This window comes from Tachypleus tridentatus, chromosome 6 (genome assembly GCF_004210375.1).
Source record: "Tachypleus tridentatus isolate NWPU-2018 chromosome 6, ASM421037v1, whole genome shotgun sequence".
NCBI classification, from domain to species: domain Eukaryota; kingdom Metazoa; phylum Arthropoda; class Merostomata; order Xiphosura; family Limulidae; genus Tachypleus; species Tachypleus tridentatus.
In genome coordinates, this window is record NC_134830.1 from 130,462,829 (window position 1) to 130,484,521 (window position 21,693).

Sequence of the window (21,693 nt, forward strand, 5' to 3'; positions counted from 1 at the left end):
GAAGAACACTTTCGGGGACCTTACAGAAGTACATGTAGTAATTTTGAATATTATTTTAATTACGGAAAACAAAATATTCTTCTTTAAAGGTCTTCATCGTCCTTTGGTTCCTCATCACCATCTTCTGCATAAATTAGATATTTCATAAAAAACGTAGACTGAAATGTAGCAGTTAATTAAGACATCACGGAATACCCCCGAGGGGTTTCATAAAGAACCCGCTTTTTAAAAAATATAAGTTTATTATAAAGTTTTGTCATTTCCTAGTAAAGTCGTCGGAAATATTTCACTGTCTTGAGACATTTGCAATAATTTTATAAATCTTTTACGAAACAAATTAAATTGTCTGTGTGTTGTTAATAACGTGTACAGTAAGATATGCGACGCTACACAATTAACGGTCTTTAGAAACAACTACACTTGATTTTGAAAATCATTGTTATTTAAATTATCATTATTTTTACCATCAGACACATAAGTCGGATGAGAAGTAAGAAACAGTAAATTCATCAATAAAGAAGTGAGTATATCCAGTATTTTTACCCTCAATACAGACAATACATGTACTTTGATAAACTGTACAGTTGTTAGTACTTCTTGGTGAAAGGATAAAAGTGTATTCGAGTCCTTGTCAGTGAGATGATAGAGACAAAATTCGAAAGTACACTACATAAAGAAGAGATATAATTATAGAAACTTATACTTTGGTGATTAAAATTATAAAAATAAAGAGTACAGGTCAATTAAAGTTAGTAAAGATAAAACTGATTTACATTTAATTAGAGGATATGTAAGAGAAAATTTAATCACACTATTAAAGAAAATGAAAGAAAACCCTGTAAAAAAACTGAAAACACAATGGAACGTGAAAGCTTCACGATATTTTTAAAGTAGTTATTCGTTTTACAATAGAAAAGGTGCGGCATGGCCAGGTGGGTTAAGGCGTTCGACTCGTAATCTAAGGTTCGAATCCCGGTCACACCAAACATGTTCAACCTTTCAGCCGTGGAAGCATTAATGTGATGGTCAATCTCACTATTCGTTGGTAAAAGAGTAGCCCAAGAATTGGCGGTGAGCAGTGATGACTAGCTGCTTTCCTTTTTGTCTTACACTGCTAAATTAGGGACGTTTAGCGCAGATAGCAATCGAGTAGTTTGAGCGAAATTAAAAAAAAAAATCCAGTAGAAAACAAAGCGCATTACAAAACCCACGCTACTGTTTTCTTCCAGAAATCTCTAGGTGTCTGCCAGATCGTATCTGTTTTAGAAAGATGTATAAATACTTTATCTGTGGATATAAAGTTTACCACAATTATAAGAGCCATATAAATATATACATGACTTTAGCATACGAATCTGAACACCTTCGGAAACAGTAATATTATTTAAGACACCCACAGGTCTTACATCTCTTGCTTCACATAGCTTTGTAGGATATCAGCTCTTTCGAAAATGGTAAAGGTAAACCCATAAGATGCCAATAGATATCTGCCCTGTTCAGCTGTATGAATGTGTTATATTGCAAACAGACACCATCAATGACAACTCTTTGACAAAATTGTCCATTTTATTAGTCCATTACTCTGTATTTTACCTCCTAGGTGACTTAGATTATCGTGGTTATAACGAGGCAGGAAAACACTTTTTTCTATTAAGATGGATACAACTGTTTTTAGTATGGAAGATCTAAAATATTTGTTGCTAACAGGTGTTTTTAAACTCGTAAATGTTGTTAATTTTAGACGTCACACAAACAGTCCACCTGCAGGAAGCGATTATCATTATGGAAAAGTTTACCAATCCTTTTTTACGTATCTTAATCACAAATATGAGGTTAAGAAACTGCTGTAAAAACAGATAAAACACGTTAAACAAACAAATATCTGTGTAATGGATGATAAAATCAGTTTTGTTTTTAAAAAGCACCAAATAATTGTTACTATAGTTTTTTAAGAATCACAGATGAAATGATTAACAAAAGAAGGCTTGAAGGAATGTCAAGTGGTAATGGAATTCTAACTGTACACCCACATTTCACTTATAGCTGAAAATCGACTTTGTATTAAATAGAAGAGAAAAAACAACATAAAATTATATGTTCATGAAATTGTGTCAGTGGAGTCATTCTTGAAATACATCTGTGATCTTATTTATATTGGTCGTAATGGTAGCAAAATTAGAAACTTCGACTGTATTTTGAAACTATTTTAACATGACCAATCATGAAATATTGAGAACGACGAAATTTTAAAAGTAAAATTACTTTAATTTGATTGGTATTTGTTTTTTTTCTAGTCCAGCCTTTTTCGAAACTTGTAGAAGGTTTTTTAGAGTAGTACACAACAATATTTCTTTTACGAAAACGCGCTAGAACATTCTTGAAACTTCGAACGACGCGCTTGATTCATATAAAAACCGAGAGACAGTAATACATGAAGAATATTGTTAGTCACCTACAGTCAGAGTGTTATGTAACATCTGTGATTAGCTCTAACTAATCAGAAAACTACACACTTTGACTAGCAACATTTATAGAATTTTAACATTACAAACTGTTCAAATTCAGTTAATCAACTTTTACTTAATTATTACTTCGAAAATATTAAATATATTCGGCGGAAAAATTCAGCTTGTAAGGATGTGCAACCTATCAAACTAGCTAGCGAGGAGGGGCAGTGTTAACGTCTGTAAGTTTATAAAACTGTTGTATACAATCCATCATTTGTAATAACTCTTAGTGATAACAGTTTTCATAAATTGTAATTTTTTATTAAAATATATTTGCCTTAAAAAAGAATATTGTTCGTTTCAATCTTGTTGCAAAATATCGTAAATATAATACGTATTAAAGTAAGTAACGGAACAAAGAGGAGACTCGTCAAGGATAAAGAATAATACATAACAAGTTGAATTTTATACACGCCATGTTCTAGAGATCTGATAGAAAAACGTATATATTTAAAAACTGCTTGTATGTGTTAGGAAAAAAATTTTATGAAGTGAAGCGAACAACGTTTCGACCTTCTTCGGTCATCGTCATGTTCACAAAGAAAGAAAGAGGTGACTGATAGCTGACCACATGTTTGAAGAGGGTTGTGTAATTGATTGTAGGAATGTAGAGGACGTGCTTAAATATTTGATGTTTATTTTGGGCTTGAGTTGTTGTATAAGTGAGGCTTCTTTAATTTTGAGTTTGTTTATGTTAGTTTCTTTATTTAGTAATTGAGTGTTTTTATGGTTATGTTATTTTTATTTGATTTGCAGTGTTCGAAAACGTGTGAAGGTGACTTTTTTGTTATTTTTCAAATACACTGTTGGCCAAAATCTTTAGGCCAATAAACGTAAAGAAAAATATACATTTTACGTTGTTAGACCCAACCATTATTTGAGTAGAGCTTCGAAAGTTGAAAATATGAAAGGGAAAATAAAAATACAACTTTTTTACCATTTAATGGGAAAATGTGAACACTATGAAATTTCCTTAAATACTAGCTGGTCAAAGTTTAAGACCATACTGAAACGAAGCGTTAATCTGAAAACACGTAACGAAATTTAGTCATTTGTGTTCAAGCATTAGCGTTGTCAATATCTCCACTGACATCTCTTGTGTTACTTTGGGGAAAAAACATGGCAAAGGCTGAAAAGTTTACAAAGTTTGAAAGTGGCAGAATTGTCGAGCTGCAAAAGCAAGGTCTCTTTCAACGTGCCATCGCTGGTGAGATTGAGCGTAGTGAAACTGCTGTTGCAAATTTCTTAAAAGACTTTGAGGGATACGGAACGAGAATTTCAAGTGGTCGGCTAAAGAAATTTTCGCCAACGTTGAGTAGGAGGATTCGACGGGTTGTCCGGCAAGACAACAGCCGATCGTTGAACCAGATTAAGGCTCTTACGGACGCAAAATGCAGCTTAAAAACAATAAGACGGCATTTACGAGAGAAAGGCTTTAAAAACCGTAAATGTCTTCAAAGGCCACGCTTCCTTCCAGCTCGGTTAAACTTTGCTGAGAAGCACCAAACATGGGACGTAGAAAAGTGGACAAACGTTTTATTCTCTGATGAGAAAAAAAATAAATTGGATGGTCTAAATGGCTTCAAACATTACTGGCACGATAAGAATATCCCACAGGAGACATTTTCTACACGACACAGTGGAGGAGGTTCCATCATGATCTGGGGTGCTTTCTTCTTCCATAGAACAATGGAGCTTTAGGTTATACAGGAATGTCAAACAGCAGCTGGCTACATTGGCATGTTGGAGAGAGCATCCTTATTGACTGAAGGCCCTCGCTTGTGTGGAAATGACTGGATATTTCAGCAGGACAACGTTGAAATCCACAATGACCTCAGAACAAAGGACTTTTCATGGCGAATAACGTGGTACTTTAGGATGATCCAGCGTGTTCGCCCGAACTGAACCCAATTGAATATGTTATGGGGGTGGATGGCAAGGGAAGTCAGTAGAAATGGACGTCAATTCCAAACAGTGCATATTCTTCGTGAAGCCATCTTCATCACTTGAAATAACATTCCAGTCAGCCAAACGCTTATATCGATCATGCCAAAGCGAATGTTTGAAGTTATTCGCAATGACGGTCGTGCAACTCACTACTGAGACCTCTTTTAGGACTTCTTTTGGTATGGTCTTAAACATTTGACCAGCTAGTATTTAGGCTAATTTCATAGTGTTTACATTTTACTTATTAAATATTAAAAACAAAATTTCTCACTTTTCTTATTTTCATCTTTCGAAGCTCTTCTCAAATAAGTGGTTGAGTCTAACAACGCAAAATGCATATTTTTTCTTTATGTTGATTGGCCTTAAGATTTTTGGCAGCAGTGTATATATTTTTCTCTACAAGTGGATTTTCTTGTCGTTAGGAAGATAGAAAAACGATAGACTTTGGTTACACATTCTACAAAATAAAGGTGCTGAAGAATTTAAGGAAAATAGATACTTTATTGTTATTTACGTTTATGAGTATATTAATTACAGTAAGATTAGAGCTAAATGTGCAGTATCGATTGTTAGACACAGTTTTTAACATGGATTATCATGTTCATAAGACCTCAAAGACACTCCTTAATTATAGCACCGTCATAATTTAGTTTACGAAAACCGTGCTTACTGAAAAGAGAAGCTCTCTTATAAATAACACTTCATTTAATAACCTCGAATGTTTCTTTTTTGTAAAGCCAAGGTTACAATGAAGTGGTTGATGAAATATAAAATACAAAGGTGTCATCACGAAAAGTATAATAAATAATCTTATGTGCGTGTTTGAAGGATCATAAAAACGTAGTGAAGGTATTTTTGTTTGTTTCATAATTTTAGCGTGAAGCTAAGCAAGGAATTTATGAGCTCAGCAGTTGTTTATTCTGAACTAGAGAAAAGACAGCTAAAAAAGGTATTAATTGTCAACTGTATTGGAATTTTACTGTCCCTCTTGTAGCGGATCTATTTTCCTAAAGTGCGTTAGAAATTTTTTGACAGCGAGACGCGAATAATGAACCCTCCAGGTACGTTAACACTAGGACGTGCTCTCTTAGTGAAGAAAGAAACGATAAATTAAATAATCGAATTCCGATTTTGTATTAGTCAACTAAAAAAATGCACTTTACGAAAGTGATGATAAAAAGTTTGAATGATGAATGATAAAAAGTATCCAAGGTAAAAAAATAAAAACGAAAAACTTCATATCTAGGTTCTTGTTGTTTGATTAGCTTTTTCACTCTGAAAAATGATTTTTTTCTACAGTATATTGTATAATTTATATAAATACCTAGATATATGTATATCATGTACTGAATAGTACAGATGATACTTTTGAATGATGACTCGAGTATTAAAATAAATTAGTACTTTAAATATCTGAAACTTATTAATATTATTCTTTGTTACTAGTCTTTGATATAACTAGACGTGCAAAATAAAACCTAAAAGCAAAATAATCATGTGAAATACAAAATAAAGAAGCTTTATGGAATTTAATTTTGTTAGCGGTATAACTCATAAATACAAAATACAATTCAATTTTGAAGCATAATAGGAAGATAATTTTGTTCAAGGTAAGTGGAATACGTCATTATTTGAATATGATTATGTTTTGACTGAAGGTAAGGGAGCAACCTAATTATTTAAGTATAAATGATAAACGTTTCTAAGAAAGTGGATTACATGATTTTTTGTTGTAAATACAATAATATATTTTGTATTATCAAATTGGACGATATTTTTCAAAAATTTCATAATTCATTAATTGGCCATGTGGTAATGATGTTCGTCCCATAATCTGAGGGTTGCATGGTCGAATCAACGTCACACATACTCGCCCTTTCGTCGGTAGAGGATGTTATAAAGTCATGGTAAATCCCACTATTTATTCTTAAAATATTACCCTACAATCTTCGGTGGGTCTTTAACTGCTATATTAAGGACGGCTAACGGAAATAGCCCTCGTAAAGCAGAGCGCGAAATTCAAACAAAAAATTATTTATCAACTGACATTTTCTGATCAGGCAGTTGATGAAAAAAATAGAGCTCCCTCTTTTACAGTTATTAGATTTGTCCAATATTCCTAACAATTCCCTTAAAATAGCGAAATCAATATTTAATCAAATATAAAAATTATTAGAAATAACCACTTTATAATGAAGCATCTGATTTTCTAAATCTATCCTTCTCTGTTTAATAGCACGATGGCAATCTTTGGTAGTTAAAATATTAGAATTATTCTGCACTATGTATCAGTACTGCTGTGAGTTGAAAATTGTTTTCCTGAAAAATGTAGTTCATGAGAGAGAAAAAATCTGAAGTTTTCCTGATTGGGGATATTCTGCATCGGATTTAAAAGGACGGTTTAGTTTTAACATTTCTTTCTTAAACTAACAAAATATTCGTTTTATCGTGTGATGAGTTGTATTAAGTTTTTGTCCTTCATTTTCTGTCAGGACGAATTAATTAAAAACAAACAACCATGTGTAACAACTGTGAATTGCTGGACGTATATTGTGACAGTTAATATACTTACAGCTATATTACAAACAATATAAACAAACACAATTATTACTGAAATAAACATTTAATGTATAATAGCTGTTACATTTGAATGGGCGAAAAATAAGTAAACAAACATTTCATTACTTTTGGTTTAATATTTTATTCAAGTTTTAACATTATATGTCGTAATAAGTAAATACCGCATGAAAAAAAATCATAAAAACATGAAAACAACGCTTCTGAATTGTTGAACTAAAGCCACAGTCTCTTAAATTTCAATAATAGTTATGAATGTTCCGATATGTTAAAACGTTAAGTTTTCAAAGTTTATATTCAATTTTCTTGTACATAAACGTAAATAGTTAAATTACTGTGTAAGTTTCTGATAAACAAATAATATCAATGATAGTGAATTTAAATATTTTGTGCAATTTTGTGAGTATCAATCCCATTCGTGTAACTGTATACTGTGGAGATAAAATCCATCTTGATTTCTCTTTACTCTAGAGAGAACATTACAATGGCGGTTTTATAAATTCGTTTATTAATCCTATTTCGCTGTTTTGAAGAAACATCGGGTTGGTTTCCGAGCTTTTCCAATGATAAACGTATCTTGGTTGTCAGAATTTTCAATAAGAATAACAACGTTTTCCTTGTGATGTCCTTGTTTACTGTTTGGTTTAACGATAATAAGTTCATCATAATTTTTCACATGTCCATCAGACAGAGGTCGCTGTATATATTCTTCAATAGCTTTTGTTTGTTTCGATCCTGGTGTTCCTCTCTGAAGATGTAGAATATAGTTATGTTTAGTAGCGCAACACTCAAAATTTGAGTAATAATTTTACTATAACATGCATAAAAACAAATAAATGTTTCTATGAAAACTATAAATTATGAAATTGGTTTCAGTTATCTCATAAATGTTTTATGGAAACTAGGAAAATTATCTCAACCATTGTTTCATGTAGTTAATAAAGAATGATATACAGCAGACAATAGCTTAAATACTGTTTTCCATTTATATTTTACACGTTCACAAAGGATAACTAGATTGTTTATATTATTACCTAGACACGATGAAAGTACAGTTATAATTAAATGTTAGGTGTTCTACTCAATTTATTATTATATAACTAGACAAGATAAAAGTGCGATTATAATTAAATGTCAAGTGTTCCACTCATTTTATTGTTATATAACTAGACAAGATGAAAGTACGGTTATAATTAAATGTCAAGTGTTCTACTCAATTTATTGTTATATAATTTAAGCATGAAAAGTTATGTTATCTGAACTACAAATGACTGGTTATTTACTTTATGTTACAGTAAGAAATAGTTTTCAAACTGTCTTTTTTTTTTTTGCAACTTTGGAGTAAATCACGCACCTAATGGTGCTTTAAAATATTCAATAATTCATTATCAGTAGTAGTAGTATGTGTGTGAATGAAAAATTACAAAAGGACATTCTGATCTATATGTTTTCCAGATGTTATTAATGCTATGAACATTAGTAAAGGTAATCAGACTTATCAGACCTCAATGGTATCGAACACGTGTAGGTTTATTTTGGAAAACAAATCGCATGTATTCAAACGATTCTGAACATTAAAGATTATCTGAACGCATCTTTTTCAGTAGTTGTGGATAACCCAAGGTATTAACAACATTGATTTTAAACATGCAACATCTGTTTAATATTGTACACGTAGTTTGACGTAGCGTTCATTATATTAAAATGGAATGTTTTTAACTGTAAAAATGTAAATTCACTTGTATCAAATATTAATTATAACGTAAGATGAATAAGAACTTAATTGAATTTCGAACCAAAGTATTCCTTTCTTCCAGGTCGTTTTCATATATCGTCTCCAGGGTTGTTCGTTTGGCCACTTTTTGCTTTCTTAATATATTAGTTTTGTCTTCTTAACATTCTTTGTTGGGACCTTCTTCCCACTTTCAGTGATCAGTGGCATAGCCTCCAATATATCCAATTCATAAGTGGATATCTTTTCATCACCAAGCTGTTTGTGTTCGACACGGTTTTTTAAAACATTCCGTTCTTTCCGAGTTTTTCTTTCCAGTTGTAGAAACAACAAAGAACGCTGCACGATCATTACAAAAAGTAAATAAGTAAGAATCACGTGTTTCAAGACCATTAAAATACATATTATTATTAAATAAGCTATGGATAATGGGTTACAGATATAACTATAAATGTGTTTCATGCTTAACCAACAAATAATTGTATGGAATCTTTAGACAAGTGTATTCAGTTGTAATGTTTCGACCCATGGAACGTAGTACTTCACATGAACCAAAATAATACGTCATATAAAGGTGGAGATCTCAAATTAAAACACCTTGCTTGAAATTAGATCTATCAACATAGTGTCTCGTGAGAAGACAGATACATGAATATAGTACCTCACGTGAAAACAGATGTTTCTAACAGCAGTGTGAGTACAGAAACCAATATCTTCAAATAATTACTTCCTGTGTTCCACATACTTTAATTATAAAGAAATTGAAGATAACATGTAACTTACCACAAAGCAATAAGACATATCAAAATGAGTGCTGTCCACCAAGCGTATCTTGTAACTGTAGATTTTAAAACTGAGGGGAGCGTAGCTTTCGGAACCACTTCAGTTGGATCTTAAGACAGAGAGTCGTATTTAAAATTAGTTTACTTACTTTACCGATTTCATAAAACAGAGAAAAAAGTTTCAAATGTAAGTTAACAATAATAGTAATGTGTATAATTCTTTAAACCCAACAATAATCTTAATTTAACATATTTAAAATTTTAATTCAATAAATACGATAATCTTCACGATGAGAAATCCACTGGAAATAAAAATATATCTCAGAATGGCTGGTATGGGTATTAACACTTTTATTGACAAGCAGAGAATAACGTTTTAAAACGTTATTACACGTATCAGTCGTTGAGAGATACAAATACGATATTTCTTGCATTTATAATGTATTTTTATATTAAACAGCGCCCGGAATGGCAAGGAAGGTTAATGCATTCGACTCGTAATGTGAGGGTCGTAATGCCATCCCTAATTTAGCAGTGTAAGACCAGAGAGAAGGCAACTAGTTGTGACCACCAAAGGCCAACATTTGGGACACTTTTTTACAAAGAAATAGAAGGATTGATAGTCACTTTATAACGCTATCACTGAAAGAGCGATCATGTTTGGTGTGACGGGGTTCGATCCCGTGACCTATAGATTAGGAGTCGAGCGTCCTACCAGTAAAGAAAGATTTATATAAAATTATTATAACTCTCATTATAAGATAATGTTAAACAACTTACTGATTAACTCCTCATTATGTACTAGAATCACCAAGTAGACATTTTAAAATATATTTGAAATTTCAATGGTATCTTAATATGAAAATAGTGGCGCCAAGTAACATTGAGTCGTATAACTTAATACAATTATGTAAACATATAATTTCTGAGTAAACGTTTTCTTCATAGTGTTAGCAGTCTTTCTCTTAAAACCAAACTTTGGAAAATCTCTGTTTAAAGGCCCGGCATGACCAGGTAGGTTAAGGCGTTTGACTCGTAATCCGAGGATCGCGGATTCGAATCTCTGTCACTCCAAACATGCTCGCCCTTTCAGCCTTATAGGTGTTATAATGTGACGGTCAGTCCTACTATTCGTTGGTAAAAGAGTAGCCCAAGAGTTGGCGGTAGGTGTCTTACCTCTAATCTTACACTACTAAATTATGTATGGCTAGCGCAGATAGCCCTCGTGTAGCAATATATATATATATGTAATTGTTAACTATTTTACCAAAACAATACCACTCTGTCATATATATGTTTTTATGTAAATATAAGATTTTGACAAAGAAATATTAACACACCATGTCGTTACAACAATTGTTGCCACCTCCTGGAAAAGCTTTTCCGAAAAAAGCAAAGCTGTTTAATACACTAAAAACCATGGAAGTTATGAAGTGTCTTATTATAACAATGTGTTTTAACAAAAATAAACATTTTTAACTTTTAGAGAAACAATAAAAGAAAACCATTACTTCTACAAAGATCTTTATTATCAGCTCCTTCGTCATCAGTAATTTTATCTCCAGGACAAGGCATACAGGCGTCAGCAGCATAAGATGTCATATAAGTCCCTCCTGGGCACGGTAGGCAGTAAGTTTGTAATCCATTGTCATAGTGACCAGGAGGACATGGATCTAAAACCGTTAAAAGTACATAGTTAAGCATTTATTTACTCAGTGTTAATTTTTTATAGTCCTTTCAATGAGTTTATTATCAAAAAACAAATTTATTGTATCAAAACTACATGATATTAAAAGTTTTTCATCTTTTTGTGTTTTATGGAAACTATTAACGTTATTGTGTGTAATATATACTTACAACACCTGTCAGCATCTCTTCGGTATCCTCGAGTGCAAGTGAGGTTTTCTGCTGGAACATAAACTGGAGAAAACAACAGAAAGTTAAATCTTTTTAGCTCATTTACTGTCACCGATAGGAATAGAAAGTTTTACACAGCGCGAGATTCGTGAGAAAAATAAACTCGTTCTTCAAAACGGTTTCTTAACAGCAAACTTTTATTTCTTTATATAATTAATAACTGAATCAACTCATTAAACTAATCACAGAAACTTGGAATTTTATGAAAGCACACATAATTTGTATCTTAACAATTATGTTATCCCTTGAGGTACGTTTCATTTACTTTGGAATTTTCCTTTCAAAATTTGTACTTGGCAAAGTTTAATGTAAAACTGGTATCACTATTTATTCTAATGTCAGTTATGAAAATACAGGTTATTTTGGGAATATTACGCTGGTAAAATGTGTCAGTATATGATTTGAAGGTGTCTTGCAAACAAGAGTTGAAAGTCGGTGGTAATGACTAGCTGCCTTCTCTCTATTCTTACACTGCTAAATTAGGGACGGCTAGCCATCGTGTAGCTTTGCGCGAAATTCAAAAACAAACAAACAGGTGTACCAGGATCCGTTACCAGATAGACTCTTACCTACTACAATAATGTACTTTAATAAGAATTTGTGCCTGGCATGGCCAAGCGCGTAAGGCGTGCGACTCGTAATCCGAGGGTCGCGGGTTCGCGCCTGCGTCGCGCTAAACATGCTCGCCCTCCCAGCCGTGGGGTTGTATAATGTTACGGTCAATCCCACTATTCGTTAGATAACCCTCTAGTCTTACACTGCAAAATTAGGGACCTAGCACACAATACTGGGGTTATCTGTCACTTTTACAACGCCCCAACGACTGAATGGGCGAACATGTTTGTGTGATGGGGATTCGAAGTCTTTCTTTGGATTATAACGAATTATGGTTATTCTTACCAATTCAGTCTTGTCTTAATAATACCAGCAAAAATAACAGGATTTACCATAAACAAGTCATCAATGAATCGCTTTAACATAAATGTATCTTTCACTTGTTATTGAATATTCTATTAAGTGATATTTACGTTACCAAATAGCTCAGGAAAAAATGTTAGAAACGAAATGTTAAGTTTATTATTATTTAATTCTTCTGGTGTTTGTGGTAGTTAAATGTACACAATATTCTCCAGTCTGAGCCAAAGCAAATTTAACTTTTAAGAAAGTTTTGAAGGATTTGTACGAAAAGAAAATAGAGAAAAACACAAATTATTATTTATAATGTACGAGTGGGGGTTTGAGAACTGCATTTGATATATAAAAGTTTAAGCGTGTCAATAATAAATGAGTTGAAACATCATTTACGAACAGATGCAGTAAAGAACCAGCTTACTTGTTTATAGGGATTTTACTTCATGTAAATATAATGTAAAATGAATGAAAGGGGATGTTGTGACCAGAGTCGTATTTATATTCAATAACGCAAGGTTGATGATTGTGCTCGTTTATGTGGGTGCTTTTCTCCCTGTTTTTCTGACTTAGGCTTATGTACTGTTATTTGTTTTTGACTTTTGCGCAAAGCTATTTGAGGGCTGTATGCGCTAGCCGTCCCTAATTTTGCAGTGTAAGACAAGAGGTAAGGCAGCTAGTCATCACCACCCTGATACCTTACAATTCTAGGTTTAGAAAGTTTAAAGAAAACTTTGTATTCGTGAGATTGATTTGACAAAGTGCATCACCTTTACTTTTAACATTGTTAGCTGCTAAAACAGAATAATCACATTTTGCATAACTCTAACCAACGCATTCAAATGAGCTTAAACAAAAATATCGCAAACATGTGGTTACATTAATAATCAATATTGTCAGTTAAACTATAATTCAAATGCTTTCCGAACAGTAAATATGGAGGGAATTCATTTTCAATCAATACGCATGGTGGTGAAATATCAAATTCAAAGGTAACGGCTGAAGTACATTCAAAATCGAGAAGGGTGACTTCGATTTAAATGTTATTTCTGTTAAATTAATATGATTTAATAAATGAAAATAAGACCTAAAATCATAAAAAAAACTTTTAGTTTACCTATGACATTATGCTTGTAATCGCTTTCACCATTTTCACATGTGTAAACTCCCGCGTCTTCAAATTGCACATCAGTCAACAATAATTCGCCGCCATCTTTCCTTTGTATTCTCTCCCTTCTTGTCACTATTTCATTCAGAGGTGTGTACCAATTTATTAATTTTCCTTCTTTATTATGAATATCTTTCGAACAGATTATTGTAACAGTAGAACCATGTATAATTTTGTGGTCTACTGAAGAACATGAAGCAAACAGTAAACTAATGTAAATGTACATTAATTCACTTAAAATAGCCATAGATATTTATTCTTGTTTTCACTGTACGCCTTATATTTAACTTTCTTTTCCGTTTCTAAGTGAAATATCGCTGTTACTATGCGCATAAAATATTCTTGTTTGAGTGACGTCATGAACCGATATAACATTGTTAAGTGAAAAGCTTGATTAACAATAGCCGCAAAGGTATTGTTTGTTGATTTTATTAATTTAATGCAAAGCTATACGAGAGGTATCTATAATAGCCGTCCCTAATTTAGCAGTGTAAGAGTAGAGGGGAGGCAGCTAGTCATCACCACCCGCCGCCAACTGTTGAGCTATACTTTTACTAAAGAATAGTGGGATTGAACGTCTCATTATAACACCCCCCAAGGGCGAGCATGTTTGGAGGAACGGGGATTTGATCCCGTGACCCTACGATTACGAGTCGAACGTCTTAACTGTCTGGCCATGCCGGACCTGAAAAAAGTATTGTTGTCTCAATCAGTCTAAAACAGCTTACTTTGTTGCTTTGATAAAAATCACATGAACTACATATAGTATCAGGCTGGACATACAAATGGCGTTTTGGGAAATATTTTGCCTCTCATTATTATTGGTATATAACAGTTGATGTACTTCGTTAACCTGAAAAAAGTTCTTATTGCTGTTAATCACACCAGTGTTTTAATTTTACTAATACTACTTATTGTTAATACGTTTTAGACGTACTCTTTAGACAATGTAATAGCTGGATTTCATTACCAAAAGAGCTGTTCTCAACTGTATTCTCGCCGAGGTCAAAGCGCAGATAGCCCACTGTATAGAATTGTACTTAATTCAAAAATCTATACCGGTCCTGGCATGGCCTAGCGCGTTAAGGCGTGCGCTTCGTAATCTGAGGGTCGCGGGTTCGCGCCCGAGTCGCGCCAAACATGCTCGCCCTCCCAGCTGTGGGGACGTTATAATGTACGATCAATCCCACTATTCGTTGGTAAAAGAGTAGCCCAAGAGTTGGCGGTGGGTGGTGATGACTAGCTACCTTCCCTCTAGTCTTACACTGCTAAATTAGGGACGGCTAGCACAGATAGCCCTCGAGTATCTTTGTGCGAAATTCCAAAACAAAAATCTACACTACAAAATAAAAAAAATTGTGAAAAATTAATTAATAATCAGAGTTATTCAAGTTTTTGAATACTTATTACAAAAAATCCAAATCTGTTTTTAAAAAAACGTGTAATTATTTTCGTTTCTTAATTCTGTTTGTCCGGTCATACGTTATATTGTTACATTTCTAGCATTTACTCTGTAGTTATTACATGTGTGTGGACCTCAACATCAATACAGAATATAAAAAAAATTATCCAAGACTTTAGCATCTCATTCTTTGAGGGCTAGGCTACTCATACCATCAGCATAATGAAACAATTATATAAAAAAGTACTGTTACATTGGATAAGTATATTGTGATATGTTTGTTTTGTTTTCAGTTTTTAGTAAAGTTATACAAGGGCTACTTGCGATAGCCGTCCCTTCTTCAACAATATAAGAGTGGAGGGAGGGTAGTTAGTCATCACCTCTCAGTGCCAACTTGCTAACGAATAGTGGTATTGCATGCCACATTCATATCTCCAACATCTCTGAAAGGGCCAGCATGTTTGGTGTGACGGAGATTCGAACCCAAACCAACTGCGTGTTCCGACTTTACGCTTGTCTATCTCTTTATTTGCTGTTAAGGTACTCTTGTACCCAGCATCTTAACATGTCCATTTCTCAGTTAAACTACCAATAAACCGAGAAGAATAACATCCAAAACTTAAACATAAATCATTTAACAAACTAGTAATATAAGTAATGTAAGCTTTCGTTAATGTATTTTTTGTTACTGTGACATTTCAGTTTTTGAAACGTTCTTTTATATTTCTATAAATGTTTAATTTAATAAATATGATCATAGATACTTCTCTTCGTCTTTGAAATGTGTTCTTGGTTCGTAGAGTGACGTCCTCATAACTTATGTATTGTTTTACTTTAATTTATCGATTTGATGAAAGAAGCATCATTTCGAATGAGAGTTTGGTTATTGGATATCCAGCTCCTCTAATCGCTACAAACTTCATAGAGCAACAATTTGGCCAAGCTACTACTACTGCCATCAGACTGTTATATAAAAAAGTTAAGGTTTTTTCTTTGGAGTTTTCAACGTAATGTACTTTGTGATCACGAGAAACCTACTTGAAGTAACAATGTATTTCAATAGGCCAGTGTGGATATCAAAAGGTTAGTTGTAATTTATAATGCTAAATTTGAATATTCATTTGATAAAATAACCGATTTTAATTTAAACTTATCAAAACTTCTGTGAATCAGTATTAAGTTTAAAAATAAAAAAAGTCAAATAGCATTAATATCACTGTGCAACAAATTTCAGGTTCAAAAATGTACAAGTTAAGTAAGACTTGTTTCTGGGTCAAAAAATTGTCCTGATGTTGAATCTGACCTTTATTCCTCCAGATTAGGCACCGTTTTCCTGTACCATGAACCATATGTTTTTTAATATACTGTAAAATATCGCGTATTGAACACAACATTGCAAATACTGAAAGTTACAAAAAACAAAACAAAAAGTTACTTGGTATAACAACACATTTATTGGTTATGAATTAAAAACACACACCTGTCAGTTTAAACAACTTTTGTTCTTCTTAGCCTCTTGTGTGGAGTGTGATCTTCTTTTTTTTATACCCCAGCAGTAGTCTGCCAACATGCCAGGGTTCCATTTTCCTTTAAATCGTCGCTCTATCACTGAAATATCCTGATGGAATCTCTCGCCATGTTCATTACTCACATCACCAAGATTTTCCGCAAAAAAATCCAAATGAGAGTGGAGCACATGAACTTTTAGAGACATGTTACATCCAATATCATGATAATGACTCAGCAGATCATTCACAACTTGCACATAGTCTTCTGAACGATGGTTCCCCAGGAAGTTATCACAAACTTTCTTGAATGACTCGAAGGCAAGATTCTCTTTTCTCTTGAGATGTGTGATGAAGGTTTTATCAAGTACAATTTGGGGACCAATGAAGATACCTTCTTTAATTTTAGCTTGACTCAGGGAAGGGAACTTCTCTGCAAGATATGCAAATGTGGAGGATTTTTTGACCAAGGCTTTCACAAATTGCTTAAACAAACCAAGTTTAATATGCAAAGGTGGTAAAAGAATTCTATAACTTTTCACAAGTGGTTTGTGCATCATGTTGTGTTTTCCTTGCTCAATTTCATCTCGGATCGGCCAATCCTTGCGTACATAATGTTCAGTTCTTGCTCTGGAGTTCCATAAGCACAGGATGGGTGTGTTTGGGTGTGTTTTTCATATAGCAAAGCCACAAAGGGCTATCTGCTCAGCCCACCGAGGGGAATCGAACCCCTGATTTTAGCGTTGTAAATCCGGAGACATACCGCTGTACTAGCGGGGGGCTAAGCACAGGAAGCAGCAAAATTTAGCATATCCAAGCTGAAGGTCAGTAAGCACGGCCACAACCTTAAAATCTGCACAAATATGCCAGTTATGGTCATCATACTGTATGCTTGTTAGAATTGCTTTCAGATTTTCATATGATTCTTTCATGGTTGTGCTATAAGCTATGGGAACAGAAGGCAGAGTGTTACCATTGTGTAGCAGAACAGCTTTGATGCTGTCCTTGGATGCATCTATGCAAAGTCGCCAGTTGGTGTTATCATATGGTATTTCCAGTTGCTCAAAAAGTTCAGTGATGTCATTACAAAAGCATAAGTCATCCTTCATGGTGAATAATGCAAGCAGATCCTCTGTACGTTTCCTGTACAGTGTTATCTTTACTCCTTTCCCAAGAATATTACGTTCTTGAAGCCTTGATGCCAGAAACTCACTTTTGTCTTTGGTTAAATAGAGATCCCTGCACAAGTCATTTAGAGCCTCTTGAGAAAATGGTATTGATTTATTCTCGCTTTCTGGATGATTGGGCTCCACATATTCACCACTGGAATGTTCATCTTCACTGCTGGAACTCTGCATTTCTTAATCTGGAGGTTTTGGCACAGGTAAATTTTCTGAGTGCTCTACTGGACGCATTGCTGATTGCAAATTTGGGTAAACAATGCGTTTCTTTTTCTTTGCTGTAGTACAGCCTGTAAAGTCTTGCTGACAGAAATATCAATCATTAGAGTGATCTTTCTGCTCACGCCAAATCATTGGCACACCAAACTTCATGTGAACATTTTTTCCTGCATACCAGGCACTCAATGTCTTCACACATGTAAAGCAACACACATGAGGAGCCCATGACTTGTCCTGGTCTCCTAAGTCACAAACGAAGTACGCCTTGTACATTTTCTTGATATGGCGTGTAATACTGCACTTTTCTTTAGCAAAAGTTAATTCCCCACATATGTAACAGAATCTGTTTGGATCATTTTTGCACTGTCTTGCACTCATTGTTGAAAACAAATAAGATCTGAAAGAAAAAAAATAAATAACATTGAACACAAGCTTTGAAGTATAAAGTATTAAGTGATAAACTCAATTAAATATAAGCACACAATAATAAACCAGAAAATATGATTTTAAACTGTACTGTGCTATTTATCATATCACATTGTAGGTGTTACTAAGATTGGTCTCTAGCCCTGGGTTGAAAACCATTTTACAATGCGGTAGAGAATTTTATTTAATAACAATGACAAAAAGGGTATACAGTGACAATTCTGCAAAAACCATGCCTAATTAAACAAAAAGAAGGCCAGAAATGGATTTCCCATGTCATTTTGCATATAAAAATGGCCACAGATTTCAGATTACTTTTTTGAGTGTTGCACAGTGTATTTAGAAGTGCAAATGTTATTTGGGGTAAAAGATCTGTTTGTAATGACCGCTAGGTAGAGCTAGCAGCAGTGCATGTGTAACTTGTACACGCTTGGAGTACGGTTTGGTTGTATTTTTATAAATTAACTTTTGATGAAAGTTAAGCTGTCTTGCCAACGTTGAGATAGAATAAATTTGTGTCTAAGAGAAATAATCTCAGATTCAAAGAACAATGGAAAACATCGAAGAATTGTTATAAATTTGTACCGGCACATCTGTCTTAAGTAATGTGGTACTAGTATTAAAGGTCGTGTATTAGTTATTTACCTTTTTCTAAATTTGAATCAGGAACAGCAAGATAGTTGAACAATATTCTCTATCCATTTTCCTTGTTGTTAAGAAAATTAAATTTGATAACAATGAGTTAGCTCAGATGTTATCATTTTTATGATATGCATAGTTTATAGTGTACATTCGGTTAGATTTGATTGGTATGTAGCTTACCTAGTTGCAGCCAACAATATGTAATATTCCAGTTAAAATATATATGGATGAGTGCAAAGTGAATTGTTTTAATTTGACTGTATACACAATGTGTAGTTATTCTAAATTTACTGTATATATGACAACCATGTATATACCTTTTCATAACTTGTAATGACTACGTACACTACTGCAAACAGTATTTTGCATGTGATTACGTCGTTCAGACTACATAACTTTAAAATTCCAAGACAGACATGTATGTAGTTTAAACTCAACTGTATTATGGTTATCTATTTATTTTCATTTACTTCTGCACAAATAAATTGTGTGTAAAACCATAGCAGATATTTACAACTATGTTATAACAATAACTTGACACACATAAATGTACAGTTATAGTAATATTGTCTTACATGGCATATTTTAAACTTGAAGTGACCTAAACAAATCATCTTATTTAAAGCATAATGAACATTAAAATTTTAGCACGTGCATAAGCTCTTAACCTTAGGTTTAAGTTAGTTTTACTTCTGTTTAGCAGTGTTTTGACCAGAATTGTATATTTCTACTGAATAGGTTTGCCATATATTTTATGTAGAATGAGCAGGCTTGATAAATTGTGACCTTCAAGTCATTTGTTAAAAGTGGTATGGGGTATTATCCATATTAATGTTCAGAACTCTGTTGTTTCTTGTGAGTGTGTTTAGTGTTGGTTATTGTGGAGGAGTGAATTTGAATTTAAGTAAGAAAAACAAAATGGGTTATTGCAATATTTTAGATGTAAGAAATAGTGTGTTATAAGGAACTTTACAAAATCATACTGTTTACTAAGATTGTGGGAGTTTTAATATTTTCTTACAAAACAGTAAGAAAGTTACTATATTTTTGTTTGAAATGTTTCCAGGGTCTTTTGCTTATAATACTGTACTGGTATTTCTCACTTACTTGATATTTTCTTTGAATGTTAGCTGTTATTAAGTTTTCATGTGCCATTCTTTGTATTATTTTTTGTATTGTTTTAATAATTTCACATTGCACTTTTTGCTGTTTTTTTACCTCATGAATTGTTTGTTCTGTCTTACTGTATGGGTATTGTAGTTTGTAATTTAGTCTACATATTGCTTGCTGTGGGTGAAGAAGTGCCTACTTCAAGTTTTTCCATTTAAGAACTTTGTAAAGATTTATACTTCATACTATTCTGTTTTTTCTCAAAGGTAATTTTTTATAGGAACATTAAATGAATAGCAGTAAAACTTGTTAAACAGTTAACTTTCTTATAATTTTATATTTAACTGGAAAAGAAAACTATGAAAATTTTAGGTGACTTGAATCTTGATTGTTCAGGAATTAGTTAAAATGTTAAAAATAAATTGGGACAAATTTGAGATTTTGTGTTCAGAACAAGATTAAATGTGAACAAAACTGTATTTTTCTTCTTTACAGAACTACAAGATTTTAAGCCTTTTTCACTGTGTGAATGGCCTTCAAGTTCAACTTTCCAGCTCCTTGTCATCATGTCAGTGATGCTGAACAAGATTAATATGAAGAAACCTGTGAAGGAAGAATTTGTCCATCAGAAGGAAAAGTACCAATAAACAGTGGTTCAATAGATGACTATCCTTCTTCATGAGGGTAAATGTGAAGATAATTCAGAAGGGGTCATGTTAATGGAGGGTTCATAACTCCTCCATCCCCTTTATTGCTGTTATTGAACACTTTGATTAAGTTAACATTAATTATATTCATAGATGGTGTCTTGTTCTTAAACTAAAAAGTAAGACACGTTTATACAATTTTCTTCAATATGCATGCACACAGTGTGGGAGAAAGCACACAAACATTTAATATATACATCTTGGAGACTATGCTGGGCTCCCTTTGGAGGAATTAAATGAACAAAAATGACTGCCTTTGTTACAATAATGCATAAACTGAGATGAAGTTTCTATTTCAACAGCCACCATAAGGCTGGTATAAAAAGCTGTTTGAGTTATAAAAATTTCTTACTTTGACCTGTCTGTAAGACACTTCTGTAGCCATTGGCTTATTAAATAATCATGTAAAACACTGTAGAAAGATGTTATGAGCTGGGTGTTGAAAGCAGGTAACAGAATGCACCCCTACTGACATTACAATTGATACTACCTCTTTCTACAGGGTCGTAATGACCATTATACAGTGTAGTAAATGAATGTTATAAATGAATTGTATGAAAATCAGGATTTTTCTCATTTATCATATTTTCCACCCCCAGATTTTAAGTTCATGCACAAATAAAGGACAGGTACCTCAGCTTGATAAATATGAAACATAAAATTCTGAGTTATGTTTGTGATTCTAGCTCAGAACTTCTTATTAGGGCATGTGCTAGTTGACTTCTAGGTGTTGCTGTACCTAACATGAGTCATCACAGATGGTACCTGCTGCTTCATGGGATAGTTCACCTGGTATCAACTTCAGTGTGAATTTGTATTATTAATGACACAAAAATAATGTTGTTCTGAATTATTGCCATCTAAGTTGATTGGCCAGCTTCAAGGAGAACATAAATCATGTAATTAGTTTCTGTTTTGAAAGAATTGAGATCTATGAAGTGCTGCATTTTTATCTAGGTATG

General features: G+C 33.2%; 2 long non-coding RNA genes across 3 annotated transcripts; one reads left to right on the top strand and one right to left on the bottom strand.

Moving 5' to 3' along the window:
* Positions 1-7,557: 7,557 nt before the first annotated feature.
* LOC143251455 (uncharacterized) lies at positions 7,558-11,196 on the bottom strand. Its single transcript, XR_013028569.1, has 3 exons — positions 11,057-11,196; positions 9,547-9,655; positions 7,558-7,779 (listed from the first exon to the last, which is right to left on the bottom strand). It is a non-coding gene; the product is annotated as an uncharacterized LOC143251455 (long non-coding RNA).
* Positions 11,197-15,705: 4,509 nt separating this feature from the next.
* On the top strand, positions 15,706-21,392 carry LOC143253662 (uncharacterized). 2 transcript variants are annotated; one of them, XR_013029760.1, is made up of 2 exons: positions 15,706-16,024; positions 20,520-21,392. It is a non-coding gene; the product is annotated as an uncharacterized LOC143253662 (long non-coding RNA). The 2 variants fall into 2 exon arrangements; XR_013029761.1 differs by lacking the exon at positions 15,706-16,024 and adding an exon at positions 18,644-18,897.
* The last annotated feature ends 301 nt before the right edge of the window (positions 21,393-21,693 follow it).